Raw genomic sequence first — 26,891 nt, forward strand, 5'->3', positions numbered from 1 at the left:
CGTTAGCCGTATTCTGTGAGTGGACGTTTGATTTTAAATAATGCATGCAATTATTTTTTTGAATTAAGAATTTATTTAAATTATCCTTTTAAATTATTGAGCATATTGTCCGAGTTTTTAAATATTGAATTATTTGTTCGATTGGACTTTCGGATTAGAATATTGTCCGAGTTTTTAAATATTGAATTATTTGCTCGATTTTAAACTCATGATTTAGAATGATTTTTGACGAATTATTTTCTGAGGTGATTTCCGGAATTAAATATTGTTTTCATTCATCGATTTTGAGTTTCCCAAAGGATCTTCGAAAATGGGATTTTCGTTGGGGTTCATGGATTTACTTTTAACCTCGCATATTGGTTTATGAATTCGAGAATATTTTGGCGTGCGGGGCCACTTCGTTGGAATATGTATTTTTCTCGTGAGATAATGGGGAAGCCTTACTGATTTTTCGATTTTCATATGATTTTAACCCACTATACCTGGGTCGTCATATTTATTGCTAGCTAGCCTATTAGTACTCCTCCCCACTTACTCTGTGTTTGTGGGTGAGTTGAGCAGAGCATGGGATGCTTAAGAGTGTGGGACACTCCGACCCGAGCCTGGGAGGCTCCCTTACTCGTATGGTGATGACTTCTTCCCCATACTCTGTTGTTACTTGACTAGCGGGGCTAGTCCCATTTCTCTTAACCAGCGGGGCTGATATGTTTTCACGAGAGTTCAGAGTTTAAAGAAATATGTTTTATAAACGTTGCATGCATCGAGGTTTTTGACTACATCAAATTGTGGGAAAGTATTAAAGCTTTGCTTTATTTAAATTATCTTATTTATTTATTTTTGTCCACTCACGCTAACTTTTTTATGTACTTTCCCCCTGGGCCCTTCGGTTTCTTTTGCCCAGTGTGCAGGTTAGATTAGTTGAGGTCGGACGTACATGGAATTGAGGCATAGTCATCAGCATAGCTTCCGCGTTTTCATTTTATTTATGTTTTCCTTGGATTAGACTTGTATTTGTGAAATTAGAGATGATATAATTTTGGGAGCAGGGTGGCTCCAGTGATATAAGATTGGTTTGTTAGAAGTGTGAATGTGTTTCTACAGGTTTTGGGTAGTCCATTTTTAGGGGTGACTCTGCTGAATTTTCGGTAGAGTTATTCCTAAGGTGGGCCCCACAGGGCCACCCCGGATTTCAGGGTGAAATTCGGGGCGGGTCCTGTCAATTGGTGTTAATAGGTATGCTCATTTTGACAAAACCCTACTTGTAACGCCCCAAGCTGCACCTCACCAGCTTAAGCACGTCACAGTGCCGCGAGTCTCTAAAACATAAACCGAACGCTCGATTTACATCCTAGAGAACCGCTAGGCATTTTGCTTGAAAACTTTTTGTAAAACACAGCGGAAGCTACAAATATTTTTGAGGTGAAAATCTTTGAGTTGCCAAAAATCATTTCAATCGTCCAGAACTTGAATGAATGTTCACACGAAGGATACGAACTTTAAGGAATGAGAACTAAAATTGACACAAGCTAACTATCAACAAGTTTCGAGACACGAAGTTTGAGAAAAAGAATGTAGAAGAAAGTCCAACCGATGGTTTACCGGACTTATTCCGCACACCCAGCTCCGTCCGCTTTTGTCCCGTCACCAGTGCATAGTACCTGCATCCACACTGTTGTAGGGGTGAGCTTTCTTCCTCGCTGCTCAACAGGAACTCTACCTCGACTAGATTTCAAACCAAATAATAAATCTTTAGGGCCCCAGTATGAAAACATGCTTAAACCAAATATTTCAATCAACGACAAACTTTTTAATAATGCTTTCTGACTCGAAAATCGATGCAGGATACTTAAATAAACACGCGCAATGAACCTTACCAGATGGCCGGTCCCATAGACCCACTACACGACCTTACCTCAAATAATTTATCAACCAGGTAAGCGTAGTGAGAGCGTCCACTACCTAGCTACACACACGTGCCGGGCCCGTCATTACGATCGGAATACCCGGACGACCGGCGTAACTAACCCTCCGGAGGTTTTGGGGATCGAACCCAAGGAAGTCAGAGCCACCCTTCGCTCTCAAGCCATCACATTTCTTACATGGTTTGGTTAGTATGCATTGCATTTGAACATAACCAAACCATACCAACTAACATGCATCATTTAATAACAATATAAGAAAATCACTAACCGAGGAGAGTCCTGAATCCCTACCTGGATTTCGATGCTTTCTCTCACATACTCCGAGAGTCGCAAACCTTCCGTTCCTTGGGTAACTGGAGTCCCAAGTTTCGACATTTCGATCGTTAGTAATTTATTGAACAAATATCTGAATCTCAATGATTAGTAAATTGTATAACCAACTTTTCCTGGTTTGACCAGGAGTTGACCAAGGTTTGACTAATCTTTCCTCTTTGACCAGGATTGACCATTTTGACCAATATTGACCAATTGCAACTACATTGACAAATAGTCTCATTTACTCGACACGTTATTTTGAAATTAGAATATCGACCAATTTCCATGCATTTCCTTATATATCGCATCACATAGTAATTCCGTCGAATTTACTATGGACACCCGACATGATTCCATTTTCATACAAGGTGTGCCCAAATTACTAAGGACACCCAAATATAACTTGACCATTTTTCGACTATTCCACAATCAATTCATAATTTCTTATCACAACAACCACAATTCAAACATGCAACACAACACCCATTCAACAATGCAACCACTCTCAAGTCAAAATATAATCCAGCTTGCTAACTACAACATAAACACACAACCCAGATAACTCGAGCTCCACCACAATTCCACAGTTCATTGCACACACAAACAATCGATTCCAAAGTTTCAATACCAGCAACAGATTCTGATTTACCCAACAAGAACCAAACTTCCACTCAAGAAGTCGAATTATACCTTCGGAAGTCGACTGCAATTGAACCCAACGCACTGCCGGGACCGGGAAAGTGATGAGCTGATGATCCCTTGTGCTACAACCCAAAAAGCTTCACAATCTCTCGTCTAGAGCTACAACCGAAGCCGAAACCCAGACCAGAAATGCAGGAAAAGTCGTCGGCGCTGAAGAACACGGCAAAGCCGTAGCTACCCAGAAACGTAAATCATCAAACTTAAGCTAAATCGAAAAATAATTGCACAGACTTGAAGATCATGACGAGGAGAGGAGGTTTTATACCACAAACGGCCCAGAAGGTGGCCGGAGACGCTGGAAATTGCAAAGGTTTCCGGTGAAGGTTCGGACTTCTCGTCGTCAGGTTTTCTTCTCTGTTCAGTGCATGGACGATCCAAGAGCATGAGGCTATAGGCGACGAAGAGGCGAAGAAGATGGTGGTCGTCCGTCGTCGATCGGTGGCCGGACGAAGTGTTGGAGAGTAGAGCAAAATTAGCTTAGTATAGCTGTCAACATTTAACACATTCAATCTGAATCATCACATTGATTCTCTGTTAAATGTTGACACATTCAATCTGAATGATCACAGTGATTCTGTGTTATTAGGCATTAATAGGGCTAGAATAGTTTTCCTTTTTGTATCCTAGAATCAAGTTGTATTCTTGTATATATGTTATACTAATCAATAGAGCAAAACATCTCCAACAAATCAATCTTTGTTGTTTTTCATGGTATCAGAGCAGGACTCACGATCTTGACTCTTCCCTAGCCTTCCCAACAACAAATTCACAAAAATCACAATCACCATGGCTGGTTATAAAGTCCCATCACCACCACCCAATTCCAGCAAGTCCAATAATTCAACATCTGATATCTCAAATCCATTCTTCACTCACCATTCAGATCATCCTGGATTGGTCTTAGTCTCCAAACCATTGAATGGAGACAACTACACAGGTTGGAAGAGGGCTATGACATTGGCTCTCAATTCTAAAAACAAGCTCGGCTTTGTGAATGGTTCAATCAAAGCTCCATCACTCGAAGCTGATCCAGAAGGATATGCGACTTGGTCAAGATGCAATGACATGGTCCATTCATGGATCGTTAACACAGTCAGTTCTGAAATTGCTGACAGTATCATCTACTATCCTACAGCTCATAAGGTATGGGAAGATCTAAGTGAGCGTTTTTCACAAGGAAATGCACCTCGCATATTTGAAATTCAGCGAGACATCGCTTCACTCAGGCAGGAACAACAATCAGTTTCAGCATACTACACGAAATTGAAAAGTTTATGGGATGAATTGGAAACCTATTCAGAAGCATCACAAGGAGCACAAGCAGATCAACAGAAGCTTATGCAGTTCTTGATGGGATTAAATGAGACTTACAGTGCAACCCGCGGTCAAATCCTCTTGATGAACCCCCTTCCAAGTGTCAGACAAGCATATGCTGCCGTTGCACAAGAAGAAAAGCAACGTTTCATTGCAGCAGCGGAGTCCAGTTCAAGTGCCGCTGCCATGGCAGTTCGAAGTGGCAGCCGGCAGAACCAGATTGGCAGCAGAGGCGGTCGTGGTGATCGACCGAATTTTCAGACCGGTAGGGATGCAGAACGCGGCTTCACCGCGCGTTTTGGTTCAGGTCGAGGAAGGGGAAGGCCTCACTGTACCTATTGTGGTGATCCAGGACATTGGGTCCAAACTTGCTTTCACTTGATTGGTTTTCCTCCAGGTCATCCCAAAGCAAAGCAAGGATCGGGCAATTTTCCCAAGAAGCACACTGCTGCACCAGTTGCGCCCTCTCCTTCTGCTAACCAGGTTAGTGCGACAGGCATCGTAGAAGAGGAGACTGGATCAGCAATTACTTTATCTGAGGCCCAATTCAAGCAGTTTTTAGCTGCTCTCCAACAAGCCCAAAAGCCCAATCCAAATATTGAATCGAGTTCCAAAGCAAATGCAGTAACGCAGCCAGGTTTGTCACGAGTCGCTTCCCGCAATTGGCTAATTGATAGCGGGGCGACAGATCATATTACTTCGTGCTCTAAATTATTGAATAAAAATATAAAATATGCATTACCGCCTGTTTTGCTACCTAGTGGAGAAAAAGTGCATATTGAAGCCACAGGTTCTTTGCTTCTGAGTACCGCATATTATCTACATGATGTACTGTTTGTGCCAAAGTCTACTCCTCTTTTGTTGCTCAGCTTAGTGCCGTCGCTGAACCGACCTCTTATTCTGAGGCGGCCAATGTTCCCGAATGGAGGGATGCCATCCGATCCGAGTTGGAGGCCTTGCAGGCCAATGGTACGTGGACCCATACCACGCTGCCCCCTGGGAAGATTCCAATTGGTTGTAGATGGGTTTATAAGGTCAAGCATAAGTCTGATGGTTCGATTGAACAATACAAGGCCAGGTTGGTGGCCAAAGGCTTCACGCAGTTGGCCGGTATTGACTATCAGGAAACCTTATCTCCTACTGCTAAAATTGTTACAGTCCGTTGTCTCCTTGCCTTAGCTGCGTCTCGTGGTTGGTCCCTTTCTCAACTCGATGTCAACAATGCTTTTCTCCATGGCAACCTGGATGAAGAAATTTATATGTCTCCACCACCTGGGCTCCGGAGACAGGGGGAGGAGCATTTGGTTTGTCGGTTGCATAAATCCTTGTATGGTGTGAAACAGGCTTCAAGGCAGTGGTTTTCTAGATTTTCAGAAGTTATTCGATCTGCTGGTTTTGTGCAATCTAGAGCAGACTACTCTCTTTTTACCAGGAGGCAAGGCAAGTCTTTTACAGTCTTATTGATATATGTTGATGACATATTAATTACTGGCAATGATCCTGTGGGTATAGATGATGTCAAGAAATTTTTGCATAAAACATTCCGTTTGAAAGATCTTGGCAGTTTAAAGTATTTTCTTGGCATTGAGGTTTCAACATCTAAGAAAGGGATATTTATTTGTCAGCGCAAGTATGCGTTAGAAATTATAAAAGATGCAGGATTATTGGGTGCTGCCCCTGTTGACACACCTATGGAACGTGGATTAAAGTTGTCCGATAAGACTGAGTTACTCAAAGATCCAGAGAAGTATAGGCGTTTGGTTGGAAGATTGATTTATCTCACAGTGTCAAGGCCAGATATTACATATCCTGTTCATATATTAAGCAGGTTTATGCATCAGCCTCGAAAAGCTCATTGGGAGACAGCTTTGCGAGTGGTACACTACCTCAAGTCAGCTCCTGGTCAAGGCTTGTTCTTTTCCTCAAATAGTGACCTTCGGCTACGAGCTTTTTGTGACTCAGATTGGGCAGGATGACCACTTACAAGAAGGTCTACTACAGGGTATTGTGTGTTCCTAGGGCCTTCTTTAATTTCATGGAAGTCGAAACGTCAGAAAACAGTCTCTCTTTCTTCAGCTGAAGCAGAATATTGTGCTATGACAGGAGCGTGCTGTGAGTTGACTTGGTTACGTTATTTGCTTCAAGACTTGGGGATTTTACACCAGGAAACGGCATTGCTCTATTGTGACAACAAGGCTGCTTTACATATAGCAACAAATCCAGTGTTTCATGAACGTACAAGGCATATAGAAATGGATTGTCACTATATTAGGGATAAAATCCAAGATGGTTCAGTGGAGACACGGTTTGTGAGTTCTGGAAATCAACTGGCTGATGTTCTGACTAAGGCTCTTGGCAAAGAGGACTTCGAGCTTATGATTCGCAAGTTGGGTGTGCAGGATATTCACTCTCCAACTTGAGGGGGAGTGTTGGAGAGTAGAGCAAAATTAGCTTAGTATAGCTGTCAACATTTAACACATTCAATCTGAATCATCACATTGATTCTGTGTTAAATGTTGACACATTCAATCTGAATCATCACAGTGATTCTGTGTTATTAGGCATTAATAGGGCTAGAATAGTTTTCCTTTTTGTATCCTAGAATCAAGCTGTATTCTTGTATATATGTTATACTAATCAATAGAGCAAAACATCTCCAGCAAATCAATGTTTGTTGTTTTTCACGAAGTAGCACCGGTCGGACCCTGTTGCAGGTTTCTAGGTCGCGTCGGGTCAGAGAGCACCGAGCTCTCTCTCTCTCTCTCGAGCTTCCTGGTATTCTTCCACCCTTGATCTGATCAACACCTAGATATATATAGGTTGATCCATTTAAAAGTGAACGGCCACGATCAAGCAGTGGGTGGATGGATGGCCAAGATTGCACCGCGGAAATTTCTTTTTATTTAAATGAATTTCCATAATTTCCAAATTTCGGAAATTCATTATAAACACTTCGGAAAATAGTTAAAAATAGCTCGGGTATCCGGAAAATTCCCCGAAAATTTCCACGAACTCGTCGTGACGTGTACTTTATTATCCAACTCCTAAATTGAGGATTTCACTTGGTGAAAATTCCTGAAATTTTCCTCCAGCGTGGAGACGATTATCGAGATCGATAAGGAAATTATCGAACTATTTTACTTTAACGCGAAAAACTTTTCCGGAGCTCACACTCCTTATCTGATTCCTTTATTTATCATCAGATATTTGCTTTTACTTTTAGAGAGAGAGATACACTGTATTTTTGTTCTAGAGAGAGAAGGGTTGGTTTCCTCTGTTTCTTTTATAACAAAGTTTTGGAGAAAAGTGAGATTCATCTCTGTTTATGCTTTATTTTTACTTGGATTTTTTTTTTTTTGCATTGATTTTGGAGTTTTATTTATTCATTTGAGATTTTGATTTAGTTTGGTGATATTTTGTTTTTGGTATGAATTTCAATTTGCTAGTGGTTGTATTCATTTTCATGTTATATGTTTCAGATGTCAAGTCAGGATGCATCAGATGAACCTCAACCTGAGATGTCAGAGACTAATTTGCAAGAGTATAGTTTGGAAACCAAAAGTGACATCAATCAGTTGAGACATACACATGGGTTTTGCAGATGTTCTTAGAGTCTATGGAGGGCAAAAAACCTCTGGCCATTTTGACCGACGCTGATGAAGCAATGAGAAAGGCTATTGAACTAGTGGTTCCCGGTTGTCCACATCGTTTATGTACATAGCATATTTCCAAAAATGCTCAGAAAAACTTACGCAACCCTGAAATAGTTGCAGAGTTCAGACGCTGCATGTTTGGTGAAACAACTCCTTGTGGTTTTGAGTAATGATGGAAAGCTTTGGTGGAAAAATATGGTCTTCATAATAGAAGTTGGGTGAAGATGATGTATGATAAACGAGAGAAATGGGCAGAAGCATTTGTGAGTGGACATTTTTTCGCTCGCATGCGTAGCACTCAACGATGTGAGGGCATGAATAGGTATGTGAAGGATAGTCTCAGCTTCAATGGAGTGAAATTGATTTAACTCATTCCGCAACTTGATAAAGCATTTGAACGACTTAGAAATAAAGTAGCTGAAGAAGAGTTTTGGTCGAATAACTCCACTCATGTACTTTCTACCCAACTCAGACAGTTAGAGAAGCATGCCTCTACCATCTATACGGATAATGTGTTTAAACTAATATGTGTGGAGATAGATTGGGTTGGAGGACTAATTACTTCAAGGATTATGCATCTCAATTCATGTCGTGTGTACATTACATCTAGTTGTAACAATGATGAAGAGAAAGAGTGCACGACTACTTATTACCATCAGGAAAGTGATCCTTGACAAGTATGCTCTTGCAAACTTTATGAATGTGAAGGCATCCCATGTTCTCATTTATTTAATGTAATGAAGCATGAGTGCATGAGGGAGATACCTTTGTCATTAGTACTAAAGTGGTGGACAAAGCAAGCAAAATCTGAAGTTCACTCCACAGTTCCCAAGGGAAATATGCCTAGTGAAGCTATACGATTGGCCAGGTACATAAACATCCTTGTTAATATCAGTGATAATTTTTTTATTTATTTCATATAATAAGTTACTCTAATGAAAGATCTCTTTTATAAATGTAACTATATTGCAGGCATGGAGATTTAAGTTATTTAAGTAGCAAGATATCATATCTTGCATCACAGTCGACAAAGGAGGGTACCGACATTTTGAAGAAAGAACTCAGCAATTTGGATCACATAGCATCACAAACAAAAGGTATACAATGAGTACTTGTACATCACATTCCTAAAATAATTGCTCAATATATTAACACTTCATCATTTGTAGATATTCATCCCCATCTTGGATCCAGATACTACCACTATGCCAAAAAGGCCTTCAGACGACATAAGTATTGTTTTATGTCGTCTGAGTAATTTTTTTTATGTTGTCTGAATATAGACTAAAACCATACTCATTCAATTTGAAAAAATGGGGAGCATTCAGACAACACATTTTTGTTGTTGTAGAAGATGGTGATTTCCTATATCAAATTTGGAGGGATATCCAAAAGTTGAGAAGTACTTTTCCCTCTCAAATAGCCAAACCCTAGTTGACTAGAAAATGTTGTGGCATTCAGACAACATTTAAATGTTGTCTAAGTGTGGAGGTTGTTTTAAAATTTTTAGAGTTATTTTGACTTGTGCTTTTTGACCTCTATCCCTCGCAATTAACTCATTTTCTCTCCTTCTCACTCTACTCTCTCAACCCGACCTAGAACCCGCGACTTGTGCTTTTTGACCTCTATCCCTCGCAATTATCCTTCTCATCAGCTCTCTCAGATCTTGATTCTCACTCTCTCGATTCTATAATTGGGGTAAACCTTTTGGTAATTACTCCATTTAGAACAATATTTACAAGTATATGGACAATATTAAAAATTGATGACAAATGTGTGCTTAAAAAGGTAATTTTAATTTTTTTAAATTGCCATGTGTTAAAAATTGAATGGGTAACCTGATGACCAATTCATCAGGCTACCATCTTATTAACTTGTTATATATTTTTAGGGCTAAATACAAATTACTACCCTGTGGTTTAGGTCCAAAATCAATTCAGTCCCTAAACTTCTAATTTCATCAAAAACACCCTTGCACTTTCAATTTTGATCTAATAGGTCCAATTTGTTAGTTTTCCGACAATTGAGTTATTTAACTTGTTAATGTGGATCATATATGGCCTATATTTTATGATGTGGTGTCAAGGTGGTCTGCATTGTCAATTTAGGAGTGAGTCCTACTATTAAAAATAAATAGTTTTTCAACAAATAATCCAACTATTTGAAAGAATATTAACGAATTGGACCTATTAGATCAAAATTGAAAGTGCAGGGGTGTTTTTGATGAAATTAGAAGTCCATGGACTGAATTGATTTTGGACCTAAACCACAGGGTACTAACTAGTATTTAGCCCATATTTTAAAAAAATAAAAATAAAAAGGTATGTCATACGGGGGGTACTGTAGCTTGTCTCTTGTTATAGATGGGAAACTTTTTAGCACTTGAGTTTTATCTTGTTCTCTCTTAACATGTTTGGTGCCTCTGTTGGGTTCTATGTTAGGGATGGCGCGCGTGCGCAGCCACACCCACACACACTCATCTCTCAGGAACTAAATTCCCACACACACATCTCTCAGAAACTAAATTCTACCTCTGCAAGAATTGCAGAATGCTTTCAAGGCACAATTTGGGTGTTCTTTAAATCTACAACAAAAAACATGCCGAAGTTGACGACATTTTAACTTTACCTGTTGACTGCCCTTCATAATTGCTTCCATTGAATTTATGAGTATCATGCGACCATATCCTCTAAATTCTTAGGTTTTAATTTGGGCTAAATACTGGTTACTACCCTGTGGTTTAGGTCCAAAATCAATTCAGTCCTTGGACTTCTAATTTCATCAAAAACACCCATGTACTTTCAATTTTGATCTAATAGGTCCAATTTGTTAATATTCTGCTATGGGTTCAACTTGTACGTAGTTGGATTATTTGATGAAAAACTTTTTATTTGATAGATTTCTAATAGTGAGACCCACTCCTAAATTGACTATGCATGCCACCTCAACACCATATCATAAAACATAGGTCATATATGAGCCACGTCAACAAGTTAAATGACTCAATTATCGGAAGACTAACAGATTGGACCTATTAGATCAAAATTGAAACTGCAGGGGTGTTTTTGATAAAATTAGAAGTCCTGGGACTGAATTGATTTTGGACCTAAACCACAGGGTAGTAACCAGTATTTAGCCATTTTAATTTCAATTCTCATTGGCTACCTTCCTTAATTTCAATTGTATTCTTTAAGACTAGGGTCCTGCAAGGTAGGGCCGTATTTCCCAAAGTGGCTTCGAACTCAAGAAAGTCTTTCCCACCTTGATTATGATGTCCTTCCAAGTTGGTTCTGGGGTCTCTTTTCACTCTATACTTTCCATTGCACTATAAATCCCTCTCATAATCAAATTAGAGGAGCACCTTCCGGTTTTGCTTATTATGAATTATTTAGCGGAGCTTCTTCCACCTACCTAGGTGGGTGCTCACCTGGGGACTTTAACGGTGCGTGCAATACATGCGCTGTTAGGCCAAAAAACGTCGACGTCAGTAAAACTGATTTTACTCCACTCACATGCTTTGCACGCGATATACGATGGATGTAATCTAAAAAAAAAATTATCTGAGAGATCAGCAGCTGCATAGAGCCCAAACGAGAAGAGGAGACGCAGAATATTGGGAAGGAGAGATCGAATCAGGCTAATTAAGAACACCTTCGGTGCCTTCTGCCGATTCCCCTCTTTCTTGAAGTCGGGTCCGTCCCGGATTCAGGACCTCCCCTTTCCGGCTACTTCGTCATGAGCACCGGGCTAATTAAGGGGCGGTCGAGCAACTCAAGCGAACCGCCTCTCTAGACTTCGCTATCGCTCATGACTGGTATATGGATCTCTCCTTCCTTTCCTACTGCGAGGTTTAGTGGAGGTTGTTTTTGTGCGAAATTTAGTTCTTGATATTAGTTCAAATACTTGAGCAATCTAAATTTTTTTGCCTTGTCTATTTTTAGATTTGTTCCTCTGTTGTGTGGATACATACGTCTGTTTCTTTGAGTATTAATCTTCATTGTATTTTCTGGTTAAGACGATTAAATCCTAGTGATTTCCAGTCACCGGAATTGTGAAGGATTCCATTGTGGGTTATTGGGTTCCAGGCCATTTGATCTTTGGGGCTGTGCTTTCTGGACCAGAACAACATTAACAGGTTATTCATATGTGATTTTTGTATAATCAATTGTTTATGTTTATATGTGTTCCTGCGCATCATATCATTGAATAGTGAATAGAGTTTTTCCAGAATTTTTGAACAGGTGATGGGCTTCATGATGGAGGAGCATAATCAGAAGCATTTTGAAGAGTCCAAGCCAGGACCAAGAGGGGTACATTTGGTGGATTCTGTTTATTTGGATGTCGCTTGTTTAGAAACAGAAATTGGGAGGTTGGCATACACAGTTGATTGCATGGAACCCAAGCTGGAGGAGTTAAGATTACATGTATTTAACTTAGAATGTGCGATGCTTGAAATATTGAATGGTAATTGCATTGAGGAAATTGTTTCTGAGGTTGTAGAAAATACCATTATATTTCCGATTTAGTAATGATGTAAACTGTTTTAGCAAGAAGATAAAAAGTAGTGCAAATACAATGAAATGATGCAGAACTTAACAAAAGCTATATGTAGATACCTACTAGCATGACTACTTTGCTATCTTACCAAGCATAAGTAACACCCTCTTTGGGACACCCACAAGCCATGGTGAGGCCCAACCGCTACTTGCATCTTATAGCCCTATGTTCAAGCTACGCTACGGTATCCGGAAGTGGCAAAACCGTCGCCGGGAAGCCACTTTCCCGGCCTTGCAAAGTTGCCTTCACAAACATGCTTTCTAGACTAGAATAGTAATTTTAGTCATCCCACATCTAAGAAAATGTAAAGGAGAAGCATTCATTCACCTATAAAATGAACTCTCCTCCCACTTAGAACATCATCCCATTGCATCTCTTGTAATCCCTTTGGGCCGCAAGGCTCAACACACTAGTACAACATTCAAGTGGACGTAGTTTCCCGCTAAGGTGGGAAACGAACCACTATACTTCGCTTGTGTCGTTCTCTCTCTCTCTCTCTCTCATTCTTTATGCTAACTAGAGACCCCTCGGATCTCTAACGTTAACACTATATATCATCCCAACATGAATTAATGAATCAGATAAGCTACCTGTAGCCTAACAAGTTTCTTAGCAAAAGCAACAGCCAGTTATTCTAGCAACCCAGAACACAAAATAAATTAAAACACAAGCTTGCTACATATAACCAGGTAAAAAGATTACAAAAGACTCACCTTAACTGTTCCAATGGTTCTGCAGATAGTCCACTGATAATGTAAGTTTCTTATCTTCTTCGTTTTTGGTCCAGTCCCTTAAACGAACTTAAACCAGAATGTTTGTCATAAACTGTTTCGCTAAAACAAAAACACAAGTAAATACTCATGATGACCAGTGAATAATGTCTGAACAAAAACAAGTACATAGACAAAATTAAACCCAGAATTGAAGCCAAGCAGCATCAATTGTGAAGAAAACATCATGAAAAGTTAGAAAACAATACTACTACTACTCACCCATAGAAATCCTATATTCCTCCAATTGCGGTCCATGAATATAAACTGATAAACCCATTTTTACCGCAGAGGGGCATGGATGGCAAACCATGCGAAGTGCTGCATTCATTTTCAGTTATGTCACATGCAGAATCTAATACTTTAGTGTTCAAACTTTGGCTTATTCACCTTGTTCAAACCATACCAAAAATATAAATCTGAACCATGGCATTATCATAAATTATAAAGCTAATTTATAAAGAAATTGGTCCATGAACGAATGATTAGTAAACACACAGTTGAAACTGATACAAGGAAACTTGTAATCACCCAATTAGCCAAACATCATGCTTTTCTGACTACAAAGTTTTGCACTACTGATCTATAAATATATCACTACCACAACTATTTCATTGCCTGTCAGTTCTGCAAACTTCTGGTTATGAATTTTCTTGGAAGTCTTGACAACATGGTCCTCTGTGAACAAGATTTTACTCTGACCTCCAGCAGGCTGTGTCAATAAAAGAAATGTTTATTGTCAAGTTATAGAAAAGAAAAGTTCTCTTTTCAGATACTTTAGCATTATCCGTGTTACTAGCGTTCAATCTCCCAATTGATCTGTTTGATCAAGATTCAATCTCACAAAATAACATCGCAAGAAACCATACAACACAGCTAATTAAGCAAGTAAGACAACGTGTGGGTGGTTTAACAAACTAAAAGAACTACGTACACCAAATACAATTATATTGAATGGAAGATATACCAATACGCACCTGCAATTGATGCTCAGAAAGGCTGCACGAATGTGTTCCCACCATTTAGATTTGCAGATGGAGCACTCAAGGAAGCCAAAAAGGTGTCGTGACCGGTAAAAAAGTCAAACGTCCTAGATTCTTCAACATGATGCAACACATGTTGAGTGCTAGTTTGATTGAGGAAAGCATCATCCTCATCAGTCTGATCAATGTTTGTGAAACCAGCTGGACCCTTGTATCTATTTTTCAAGTTGACGTAATAATCATTTGAATCATTTGAATAATGTATTAATATAGTAATTGAATAGCTCAAGTTGATAATTTTACATGGTACCTACTAATATGCTATAAATATATGTGTAATCTCAAATTTATCAATTTATACATCTCATAACCAACAAGGTTGAGGAAATAGAATTCATGAAATTCAACCGTTGGATGTTTTCATGACATGAAGAAATGGTTATGATCAAAATTTCAACTATTTTCGTATTCGTTTGGGTCTTGATCTTTGTGGTCAACCGTAAACCCTAAATACACATAAAACTAATATGCACATAACCACTCATCCACAACTTCTTTTTTCGAACTGTCAGGTCTCACACTCTCGTGGGTATGAGCTATATAAACCAATTTAAAAATTCTGGAAATTCTAATTTCTTGTGGTTCAACTCCTCTTAAGGAAGTATAAGCGTAAAAAGGGTCGACCCTTTTGTTCCAATTGAAATGACGGCGGATGGGGTTAAATAATTTTACACGGTACCTACTAAGACGCTATAAATATATGGGTAATCTCAAATTTATCAATTTTCAATTTTGATTATATGGATCGCAAAAAATCCTTATATGCCTACTAATGTATTCTAACTTGTTTATTAGTTGTATGGAAAAGTATACCTTTCATAACCAACAAGGCTGAGGAAATAGAATTCATGAAATTCAACCGTTGGATGTTCTCATGACATGAAGAAATGGTTATGATCAAAATTTCAACTATTTTCGTCTTTGTTTGGGTCTTGATCTTTGTGGTCAATTGTAAACCCTAAACCCTATTTATTCTTTTTCAAATTTTATTCCATTTGATTTTCATGTCACTAATTGCCACCAAATTTGAGATAATAAATTCACCAAAAATGCTTGAGATCCCAAATAATTATACCAAATATCAATACCAAATGATGTGCAAGGTGTCATATCATCAAACTATTTTTAGCATGTATTCTTATATTTTATTTTTATTCTTTAAAATGGAAAGATCAATAATTAAAAGTTATTGTTGTTTAATTAGAAGAAAAAAATGTATATGATAATCAACAACAAAAGGAATGAAGAACCCTAAACCAACCCCTTAAATCATGGAGACTTTAACATGCAACTGTAGGAAAAGGCCATCAACCAAAACATAGTAAATAGAGTAAAAAGTTGTGTATGGCTTAATTCATTAGTTCATTGGTAATTGAATAATGATCTATTATATACTGTTAGCTAGTGGTGGTGGGTTTCATCCTGCTGGAAATAGAGATATGTTGTAATGGAGTAAATGAGAAATGGTGATTTTCAATTGATGGCCAGATCCATATCTACTGGGTTTCAAACGAATTTAATATGAATTCTCATATTGTTAGAGGGAGAAAGAAATAGTTGTACTATTATATATACAGTCTCCCAGATTTGATGTAATTTCTTTGCGCTATTCTCTAGATTTCTCTGCTCTTTTGATTCTGCAGATGTGGTTGTTTTGTTTGAGGAAGGGCGATAGCAGATCTGGTTGTTTGGTGAATCACGTTCTTCTTTTTTGCTGATTAATTAGTTTTCTAGATAAAATCAATGAAATTTGCTAGAAATTATTAAATTGAATGTCATGACAAGTAAGACGCCAACTCAGACGCCATGTCATTTGGTATTGCTTTTTGGTATAATTTTTTGGTGTCTGTAGCACTGCTCTAAATTCACATTATTATAAATTGAAAAAAAAAAATCCAATTGCCACCATATTTCAGATAATAAATTCAGTTTATTATAAATTGAACCAAAAAAAAAAAAAAAGTGAAAACCAAAAGGTTATGAGATGGCTCGAACCTGAGCTGCCATCCCAACACATCATGCATTAGCCACTGCACCAACACCAACACTATTGTTCATTGACCTTGGTTTATCAACTTTAATTCGTTCTAAGGCTGATTCTTCTTCTTCCTTCTCCAAATCCTGCGATTTCAAAGTCTTTAATCCCTTCTTCAACATTCTTCCAACTACAATCAGAAATCCATCTATTCACCCATAAAATTTGATCCACCATTTAATTCCTAAACCCACATATTCTAAATCAAGCACGATCTAGCTTCACCGTCGACTTCTAGAAGAGGATCACAGTCTTGATTGGCTTCAGAAACTTCAACGAGTAATGGCGGAGAAGATGAAAGAAAATGAAGATGAAAAATAGGACTGCAGGACCTCTGTCTTTGTTCCTTCATAGCTTCTATCAGCTTCCAATTTCACCTTCGTTCCACCATGGATAGTACAATTGCAATTGGTCAACATGGGAATATAGGAGTTGGCCACTTACTGAACCCAAAAGTGTTGCAGATATCGCAAAGGATGGCATTTGTTCATCAATCTTGATATACTTCGAACCTGAAGTGACTGATTTTGAATCAAAAAACCCAGAGGATTCCAAAGAAGCTGAAATTGTAGAACTTGATTTGACAACAAAAGCATCTAACTGGCGATTGTTGCCTTTGTCTCCGTATTCAATCTATCCAAAGTCATACCATATAAACACTTACAGATTGAGAACTTTAAAGGTGAATCTTGTGGCTACAAGGCTGGTATTGCATTAACTCGCCAGAACCTGTCCCGCCGTCCTCAACCCAACCAGGCAACGACCCCCTTCCATCGACTACGCCGTCCAACCCCATTTTGGCCTGAGAGATCTGGATATCAACATCGGGCTGCCAAACCTCTCCCAAGATCCAATCCAACGTCGACCAGCCCTCTTGGATGGATTTCCTGTCGCCGACATCGAAGATCAACCGCAGTTCTAATTTACCCATCCCTTGGAATTTTACTGGCCAACCTGTTTCCAAGACTGACGTTCTCCGTCTTTGTTAACTAACGGAGTAACGGCTGATCTAAGGGTTCATACTGGTTAGTCGCTTCAGCATGCATGATTTTTTGCCACGTCATAGGGTGACCACTCACTCGGGTGGGTAGAAGAATTTTCGATTATTTAGATGCTGGGAGTATGGAGCTTGCAATGGTTCCTATGTTGTAGGCTGAGAAGAAGAGGGGTCACCCTAAAAGAAGCAAGAATAAGGCACGCCTCATCCTAAGAAGGTTGCTGCTGGTTCAAATTCTATTCCTGAGAAGATTGAATCTTCTCCAAAGAAGCGTAAGGGTACTATGAAGAAGGGTGGTGTGGGGAGGAGGGATTGTTTGCCCTTTTTGTCTTTTCCTAATGGTTATGTTAATTCCAACCCTAAAAGGAATGAGGTTGCAACTGCTTGGCGATTTGCAGGTTGTTTTATCCAATACTGGCAACTGGTGCTTCTAGGAGTCTTATTAGAAATGCTAGATGCTCACGTACCATAAGCACGTGCTCAGTATGGGAGGCTAGCAAAATATATTTATCGTTTTGAAGGTGAGGCACATTTTGTTTGTAATAGGCACTTGAGCATTTAATTCTTCTGGAACTGTGGTGTACCAGTGTAGCCTAAATTAGTTTTTCGTGTATGTACTATTCTGATTTGTTTCAATGTTTCACTCGTAGATAAAAAATAAATAAAAATTAATATATATGAATATTGTTCAAGTAAAACCCTAATTTGTGTTTGACCCAAACTCTAGGTTACTTGACCTAGTGGTAATAGGGTTTAATTAGAAGAATCTAGAGATTATCTTTCCTTGTATGATTCATACTCTATGCATTGTAATCCTCTATATAAAGAGGCCCCTATTATCAATGAGAATACACAGCGATTTTCTCTCAATTTCTGATTCTCTAAAACACGTTATCAGTACGAAGCCCTAACCCTGAAACAAATAGCCAAACCCTGATTCAAGAAGCTAAAACCCCAAATTCGAATACAAAACCTTGAAGCCTTTTCTGCCTCCACCTCACACCTTGAAGCCCCCGACCCCAGGAGTCTAGAACCGGCGGCGCCACTCCAAGAACCGGCCGGAAACCTACCTAACCGGCCACCGGAAGCTCCAACCCGCAACAAATATTCCACCGGTTCACCACCTTCCGGACCTCCAATTTCTATAAAATTTCGACAAAAGAAGCTCATCCAATCAAAGATGCAGAAACCGGAAGAAACAACCCAAAAACCGGCCTAGAAGAGATTGAACCGACAGGTAAACCTTACAGCAGGAAAACCGGTAGAAAAGAGAAGAACAGAAGAAAAAAAAGGGGAGAAGAAGCTTGGCCTAGAAAGAAAGAAGAAGGAGCCCAGCCCAAACAAGAAAAGCCCAGAAGCCCATTGACCTGACCCGGCCCACTGACACACCTGACCCACCGCCACATCATCTTCCACTTCAACAGAACAGTCATCCGCCACGTCAGCATCCGGGGGACCCCACTGCCACATCAGCATCCGGGACCCACTGCCACGTCAGCTCCGGGTCAACACCGGTCAACAGTCAACGACTACTGGCCAGTTTTCCGGCGACTTTCCGGGCGACGAATTTCGAGGTATTTTTTACTAAACGTTCCCGTTTTTTAGAGTTTTTAATTCAATTTCTCTTCTTTTTCGAAGACTTGCAACCTTCTTTCTTCTACCCCCCTTTCTTCATCATAGGGGAGACCAAATTAAGCCGAACTGTGGGGGTTCGTGCTCACTCCAAGCTTAGAGCTTGTTGAGATCTCCAAACTTTGAGTTTGTAGAGAATTTATGATCGACCACTTACGTCATTGTTTCGATCTAATCCAATACCTCTTGGAATTTAATTTCTTGGAAGCAATTACGCTCAGAAATTCCTAATTTCTTGGAAGCAATTACGCTCAGGAATTTTATATGTTTTCGTGGTAGCCTTTTACGCTCCGAAACTAACCCTAATTTCTTGTTCTCTTTCAGGATGAGTAACCTGAACAAATTGGGGACTTTGCTCCATTGGGAACAACTGGCTCTGAATATCACAGGTGGGTTCGTTATGTCCGCCAGCATCTCAAGGCCGATGGAATCCTGGATACGATTCTCGAGCCTAGCGAGGACGTGCTAACTGTTGGGCAAGCTCAAGCTTTGGAAGCAAATAGAGCAGCCTTAGAGGCAAATATGGCGAAAGCCATCATCCTAATGACTCGTCATATGGATGATTCGCTCCAGTACGAGTGTATGAATGAAGAAGACCGCAGAAGGCTGTGGGTCTCACTCGAAGAAAGATTTGGCAACGTCCGTGACTCCCTGCTTCCTGACCTAGAAGTGAGATGGCATAGCCTCCGCTTCTGTGATTTCAAGTCAGTTCTTGACTACAACTCGGAAGCACTTCACATTAAATCCTTAATGGAATTCTGTGGTAAAGAGATCACAGATGCAATGTTGATTGAGAAGACTCTCTCTACCTTCCCCGTCTCTGCATTGATGGTTGCTAAGAACTATCGAATCGATGTTATTGCAGGACGGATCACAAAGTTTCATGAGCTCATTGGAGCTATGAATGTCGCTGAAAAGCATGACAACATCCTTGTGAAGAACTATAATTTGAGATCCGTGGAAACAGAGCATATTCCGGAATCTAATTATAGTCGCGCCCCTAAGAGAGGGCGCCAAGAGCGAAACCCTAATCTTAGGGATACTTCTGGACGTCCTTGTCACGCCCCGAATTTTGAATAATCAATTCAAATCCGAAACATGAATAATAACAATTACAATTAACGTCCTGAATTTTTTTCTCACAAACAACCACACTTCACACCTCTCAATATTACAATAAATCAAATCCTCAAGTTAATTATTACAACACACTCTCACCAAATCAAATTCTAAGGCTCAATGAGCTTAACTCACCTCACTATTACAAATGCTGTAAAACTATAACAAATTCTCTAACCCGCACGATCACCGTCCTGATTCTCCTGACCTGTAGGATTACCCGCTACACAATTTGAATAGTGTACCGGGATTGCAACAACACAAACCCGGTAAGCTTTTGACAGCTCGTATGAGTAAATGAAAGGATTGCACGATTTAAAGTAACCAAATCGACTCAAGCATAAATTTAACTCAAGTATTTTCTTTGCATAATAATTGAAGTGTACAACGTCACTTCAAGCATCAATCAACTCACATCTCAACATGACTACTCAAAAACAAACAACTGTTTACTCAATATATACTCACAGGCTTATGATTTATTTATATAAATCATCCCATGCAGTATATTATACTTACAGGCTTATGATTAATTAGATTAATCACCCCATTCAGTATATCATACTTACAGGCTTATGATTAATTATATTAATCACCCCATTCAGTATGTCATGTCATACCCAAGGGCATATGATAACTCGTTTATCCCCCAAGCAGTATGATGGCAGACAGACTAGAGCTCTAACTGTATCGTAAAGTGTCACCTGGGCCAAGGTTCACCTTACGAATGACTGCTTTTCTCAATTCACTCGACTCCTCATTTAATTCATCTCAACGACTCAACTATCGCACTTTACTCAATTACCCATTATCATAGACAACACAACATCTAAGATAAATCACATATTCCAAAGGGTAATGCTCAAAATATAACTCAGTAAATTACACCATCCAATATATATTCCACGTAAATATATATATACGTAGTCACCCACACAAGAGTGACCACTAATACCAACTATAGTTCACATGCAATAAAATCTAGAAATTCATTTTTTTATAGTTAAATACATTTTACTTACCTATGGACCGTAGTCGATCAAGTCCATATAATTTAAAACAAATATTTATTTTCATAAACAATTTCCACAATTTCTCAATTAAATAAAATCACCGAATTTCGGTTCGTGAATGAACCATGTGCGATTTACTCACCTCGATATTCCCGCTGCGTCTTCAATTCAACACAATACACACCGAAACCGCTCACCCAAGGAAGATCGTCAATCACCTAGTCAAACATGACCTTAACTTAGCCAACAACTCAAAAACATACTCAAACAACAATCCAACGGTCGGATCGAAATTAAATGATGATCCAACGGTCGGATCCTCACGGATCGCCTTTAGGATCACCCTCCAAAAATCATCACGAAGATCCAACGGTCGGATCTTCCTAAATCGTCCTTACTAACATCTTCACAAATTTATACGAAAATCCGACGGACGGATTCTCACGAATCGCCTCCCTAATCACTGTTTTGCATTTATACGAAGATCCAACGGTCGGATCTTCGCCCATAACCACACAAAGCCACTGGGACAGTCATAAGATCATCATATCAAAACTACAAGTCCATCTGACGGTCCTAACTTCACAGATCACAAATCTAACGATCGAAATCGATCTAAACTTAAAAATTCATAACTTAATCATACGATATCCAAAAATTGCGTATAATATATCAAAATGATCGTATTGAAATATAGAATCTGAAAATGCACAGAAACCATATTTTTGATCCCCGAAGGTGGCCGGAAAGGGCCGCCGGAGTTAGTGGCAGAGCCGCCGCTGACCACCACCAATGGTGTCGGGGCCGGGCTGCTCTTCTTCCTCTCATCATGCTTAACAACTTTCATAACTACCATGTAAGCTGAAAATGACCGGAAGTGGTTGAAATTACCTAAAACAGTCGAGGTGGCCGGAATTTTTCCAGAAACCGGTGAGAATTTGCAGAAACCGGCGAAGCTCCGATCAACGTAAAAATGTCCTCCTTTCGCTTCGATTCCTTCAGGAGACTTGTTCAGAACTTAAAGAAGAACGCACTGGTTCAAGAATCACTCAAAACGAAGCTCTACAGCTCGAGATATCTTGATCGAAAGCGTCGGTGGCCGGAAAATTTGCAGAATCCGGCGAGCTCCCGTTCGACGTAAAAACTTCCACTACTCGCTTCGATCCCTTCTGAAGAGTTGTTCAGAACTTCAAGGCGAGCTCACTGGTTTAAGAATCACTCAAAACGACGTCCTGTAGCTCAAGATATTTGGATCGATAGCTCCGGTTTCGTTCTTGGTTGGGTTTGACTTGCAGCCACTGCTACGGGCCACGCCGCCGTGTGAGGCTGCTTCTGAGAGCTTCAGGAAGTTGAGGCGAGCTCGAGGATGAAGTTTGGTGAGTATTGGTGACCGGAAGCACGAGTTATCAAGCTTGGAACTAAAACGGTTTTCAAAACAAACCGTTTTCCGCCGTCGTATCCGGTTGTTCTGCAGAGAAAGGCTGCCTCCTGCAGCTGCGCAAGATCGAGTTGAAGCTGTGGGAGATGGTTTGGTACAGATTGGTGGCCGGCGGAGAGAGAGAGAGAATTGAGAGCTTTTGCTCTGTTTCTTGGATGCTTTCGAACGAGAGAGCGAGAGAGAGAGAGAGTGAGAGAGCTCGTGACAGAGAAAAAGAAAAGAGAAGCAATTATGCTTGGGACGAAAGAGAGAGACCGAGACAGCCAAAAGGGAGAGTGAAAAGCTAAAGGAAGAGGTGAAATGTTCATATTATTCCTCCAACGAGGTTCGTATTATTCCTCCAACGATCGAGGTTATTACAGTCCTAGTCCATATAATCGCTCTACTTGGGAAGGTAACCGCCAAAATAGGCAAACACGAAACCGAAGAGGTCAACATGGAAAGAGAGAGGGAGGCAACGCCTCTGGCCATGTTGGTGGCGCCACTAACACTAAGAGCCATCTAAATGACGCTGTCAAAACGCCTCAATCAATGGAGTCTGAGCAAAGAGATGTATGTTCTCTATGTGGAGTATCTGGTCATTGGGCACACATTTGTAGAGCTCGTGAAGAAATTGTCACCGCCTACAAAGCATATTGTGAAGCAACAGAAGCTCACGATGTGGAACAAGAAGATCAAGAATATGATCTAGAGTGAAGGGTTGAAGACTACAAATTTGGCTGGGATCAATAGATCGCCAATTCTGTTTAAGTTTTTATTTTTCCAAGAGATGTAATAGGCAATTGCCATATATTTTTGTAGTAAATGCCAATGGTTTAGTCTTTCTTCAAAGTAGGCTCACCCAAAGTAAGTGTGATGTCTAGGAAGGTTCTGAGATTAGTGGTACTTAAGCGAGTCTTGCTCCACCGACATCTCTCTACTCACTTGGTCACATTTAATTTGGAATTACCGAAAGAAGTTAGACGACTACCTTTGTTTTGCATTAGCTAGCATTTTGGATTAGATTTTCTTTGGTCAAAGAGACAATGATGTAACACCGTTGGCTTATGAATAAAATTTCGAGTTCTTTTAATTATGACTCCATTTTAACTCTGAGCTTATTACTTTGTGACTACGATAGCTGGGCCATCAGTATTAATTCAAGGACATGGAATAGCCCAAGTTCCACTTGCCAAATGACACCTTGATTACTGTCACAGAAACTCTCTACGCTTCTAGGGCAAATCGCACCTATGGATAGCCAACGGATTCCATGCGAAAACGCATGTAGAGAACAGAAATGAGTTCCTTTGCAATACCTCTAATGATTGCGAACAAAGGCGCATCTTAGAGAAGTTTATGTGTCTCTCTAGTGGACTCTATGTCACTATTCGAGCTATTAATCCAATAAAACTTATGAGAGAAAATCTCTTGGATTTAGACACATATTGGCTTTGTCACGACAGGATAGGTCATCCTAGTCATGATATGATGATCCGTCTACTAAAGGCTTCACATGGACATCATTTCTTTCGAGCGAAATGAAGCATGAATCAAAGTTGATTCCTGGACTAAGTGTGACCGCCGTCGCTGCCATCCACCACCAGCCTAGGGCTGGCATAGTCCTTATCCATGACACCATGGATAGCGTACATCACGGTGATGATGCCCCAGGTGATGTTGCAATCACCAACTTGCTTCAAATAGCGTTTCAGACGCTCAGGCCCAACCAAAATCCTCATTGGTTGCTTCTAAAGCCTCTCGCTCGTTTTACAAAGCCCGTTCCTTAGGGACATTAGGACTGAGACCATCCTATGCAAATGATATAAAAATACTCGTTCTGTTCTTACATAGAATCCGTGGGGATTCTGTGGACTAGTTCAACCAACTTGCAAACGTTTAAATATCTTATGATGTCGGTTGACACGCAAACACGCTGGTCACGTGTTGTGCCATTGTCCACTTGTAATGCTGCTTATGCTATACTCCTAGCACATATCATACAACAACAGGCTCACTCCCCGGATCATCCTATTCCGTCAATTGGACTTGACGATGCTAGAGAGTTTACATCGAAGACTTTCGATGGATATTGCAATGGGACTGATGTTGGACATCATATTCTCATGAACACACCCAAATGGTCTCACGGACACGACTACGATGGTAGTTAGGACATTGGTAATGCACACTAATCTCCTTATATCCGCTTGGGGTGATGCAATATCGCATGCAGCTATGCTAATTCGTCTATGACCCACCGCACTCAATCTACCTCTGCGTTACAGCTAGTGACTGGGTACAAGAATCGTACTTACGCATATTTTAGTGTGCCATTTATGTGTCAATTGAGCCGCCACAGCGGTCTATGATGGGTCTTTACAGACGAATGGGCAACTACGTTGGATTTGAGACTCCAACAATCGTCCGCCACTTAATGCCCTTGCAAGGCGATCTCCTTACTGCTAGATTTGCGGATGTCACTTTGATAAGACAGTTTTCCCGTCATTAGGGGGAGATAAGAACACAGATGTTCAGCAGGAACGACAGGAATTGTCGTGGCCTGTCCCTACTATGTCTCATCTCGATCCCTACTAAAGTGACGAGATCACACACCTGCTGCAAATATGCCAGCAAGAAAGTACGTCCCTACGAGAGGACGTAGCGCCACCCTACATGGAGGTAGGCATGGCGCCAATGCCAAAGAGAGTGGCACTCTGGCGTTATAGGCCATGGCCCCAGCTAGGATGTGTGGGAGGCCCGTGGGTTCGAAAGATACTTTGGCGCAACCCAATTCTTGGATCATCGACAACTCAAAATCCGTCTCATGAGTATCTTCCGGGTTATGGTTATCGTTGGGGGACGCCTCAACGTCAGAACCTATTCCTGAGAATATAGAGCTCTATGAAAATTACACTAGTGTACATGAGATGTGGGATGGAAACTCCATCATAATTGATGATGTAGTTGCACATTTCGTTGCGCATGAGTTTGTTGGGTTAGATGATATCGAACCACACTCCGTTGATGAATGAATGCCAACGTAGAGAGATTTGGCCTAAATGGAAAGATGCGATCCAGGTTAAGTTGGATTCTCTAACGAAGAGGAAAGTTTTTGAGCCAGTGATGCCAACACCTCCTAACATAAAACCTATTGACTAATGGGTCTTCGTTAGAAAGCGTGATGAGAAAAAGAGATGGCAATCTCGTCTTATGGAGCAAGGCTTCTCACAAAACACCCTGGAATCGACTACGATGAGACATATTATCTCGTAATGGATGTCATTGCACCCCACTACCCTGTCAGTTTGGTAGTTTCCGAATAACTGACCATGCAGCTTACGAATGTGGTCACTACGTATCTCTATGGGGATCTAGATACGGAATATACATGAAGGTTCATGGTGAACTTCATTTACCCAAGTTAAGTGGCTCTAGACCTCGGAGCGCGTTTGCAATAAGGTTGAAACGCTCACTAAAGTGACTACTTGATTGGGAAGGGATATGCCCGCGCGTTTCCATAACAAGTTTCGGATTCTATCGCGGTTCATGTTGGACGTAATCTTCATTGGAAGCCCTTAAAGAGTTAAGGAAAACCACGTACTGAACACTTGAAATCCGATTTTGAGATGAAGGATTATGGGAGAACACTATTATGTCTCGGTTTGGAACTTGAGCATCGTGTTGATAGATGGTTAGGCATTTTGACAAAGTCAAGCCTTCAAGCACCCCCATGATCGTCCGTAGTCTTGATCCTGAAAATGATCCTCTTCGTTTGAAGGATGATGACGAAGATGCGCTAGGGGCAGAAATGCCCTAGTCAAGTACAATAGGCGCATTATTGTACTTAGCTCAATGCACATGACCGGACATCTCATTTTCCATGAACTTGTTAGCTAAGATATAGCTCTGCGCCAACGCGACGCTATTCGGATTAGTGTAAAAGATATCTTTCAGTACTTGAGATGTACGATTGATATAGGCTTGTTCTATCCCTATAGAGAGACGATGGATTCGGACCCATCACACACCAGGAACGTCGCCAACTCTGGACTGCGTCCACTATCCCCATCCCAAAACAACATGTGTTTTGGAAGGTTTTGCTGATGTTGGGTATCTCTCTGACCCACACAAAAGTCTTCCCAAACTGGTTATGTGTTCACCATGGGTAAAGACCATGATATCTTGGAGGTCTACAAAACAGACCCTAGTCGCTATATCTTCGAACAATGCAGAGATCATTGCTATTCACGAAGTGGTTTGTGAATGTATATGGATTGGATCCATAATTACGCATGTTCGAAAAGTTGTGGTTTGAAGTCTACCACAGATGAGCCTACACAAATGAAGCAAGGCTACATCAAAAGAGACAACACCAAGGACAATCAGCAACAACAGAAGC

The 26,891-nt window shown here is 40.3% G+C and overlaps 1 long non-coding RNA gene across 1 annotated transcript; it reads right to left on the minus strand.

Annotated features, from left to right (window-relative positions):
* Nucleotides 1-1,485: 1,485 nt before the first annotated feature.
* LOC133714271 (uncharacterized) lies at nt 1,486-14,377 on the minus strand. Its single transcript, XR_009848531.1, has 4 exons — nt 14,211-14,377; nt 13,456-13,945; nt 13,177-13,288; nt 1,486-1,669 (listed from the first exon to the last, which is right to left on the minus strand). It is a non-coding gene; the product is annotated as an uncharacterized LOC133714271 (long non-coding RNA).
* Nucleotides 14,378-26,891: the final 12,514 nt, after the last annotated feature.

The sequence above is a fragment of the Rosa rugosa genome, chromosome 6 (genome assembly GCF_958449725.1).
Source record: "Rosa rugosa chromosome 6, drRosRugo1.1, whole genome shotgun sequence".
NCBI lineage: Eukaryota > Viridiplantae > Streptophyta > Magnoliopsida > Rosales > Rosaceae > Rosa > Rosa rugosa.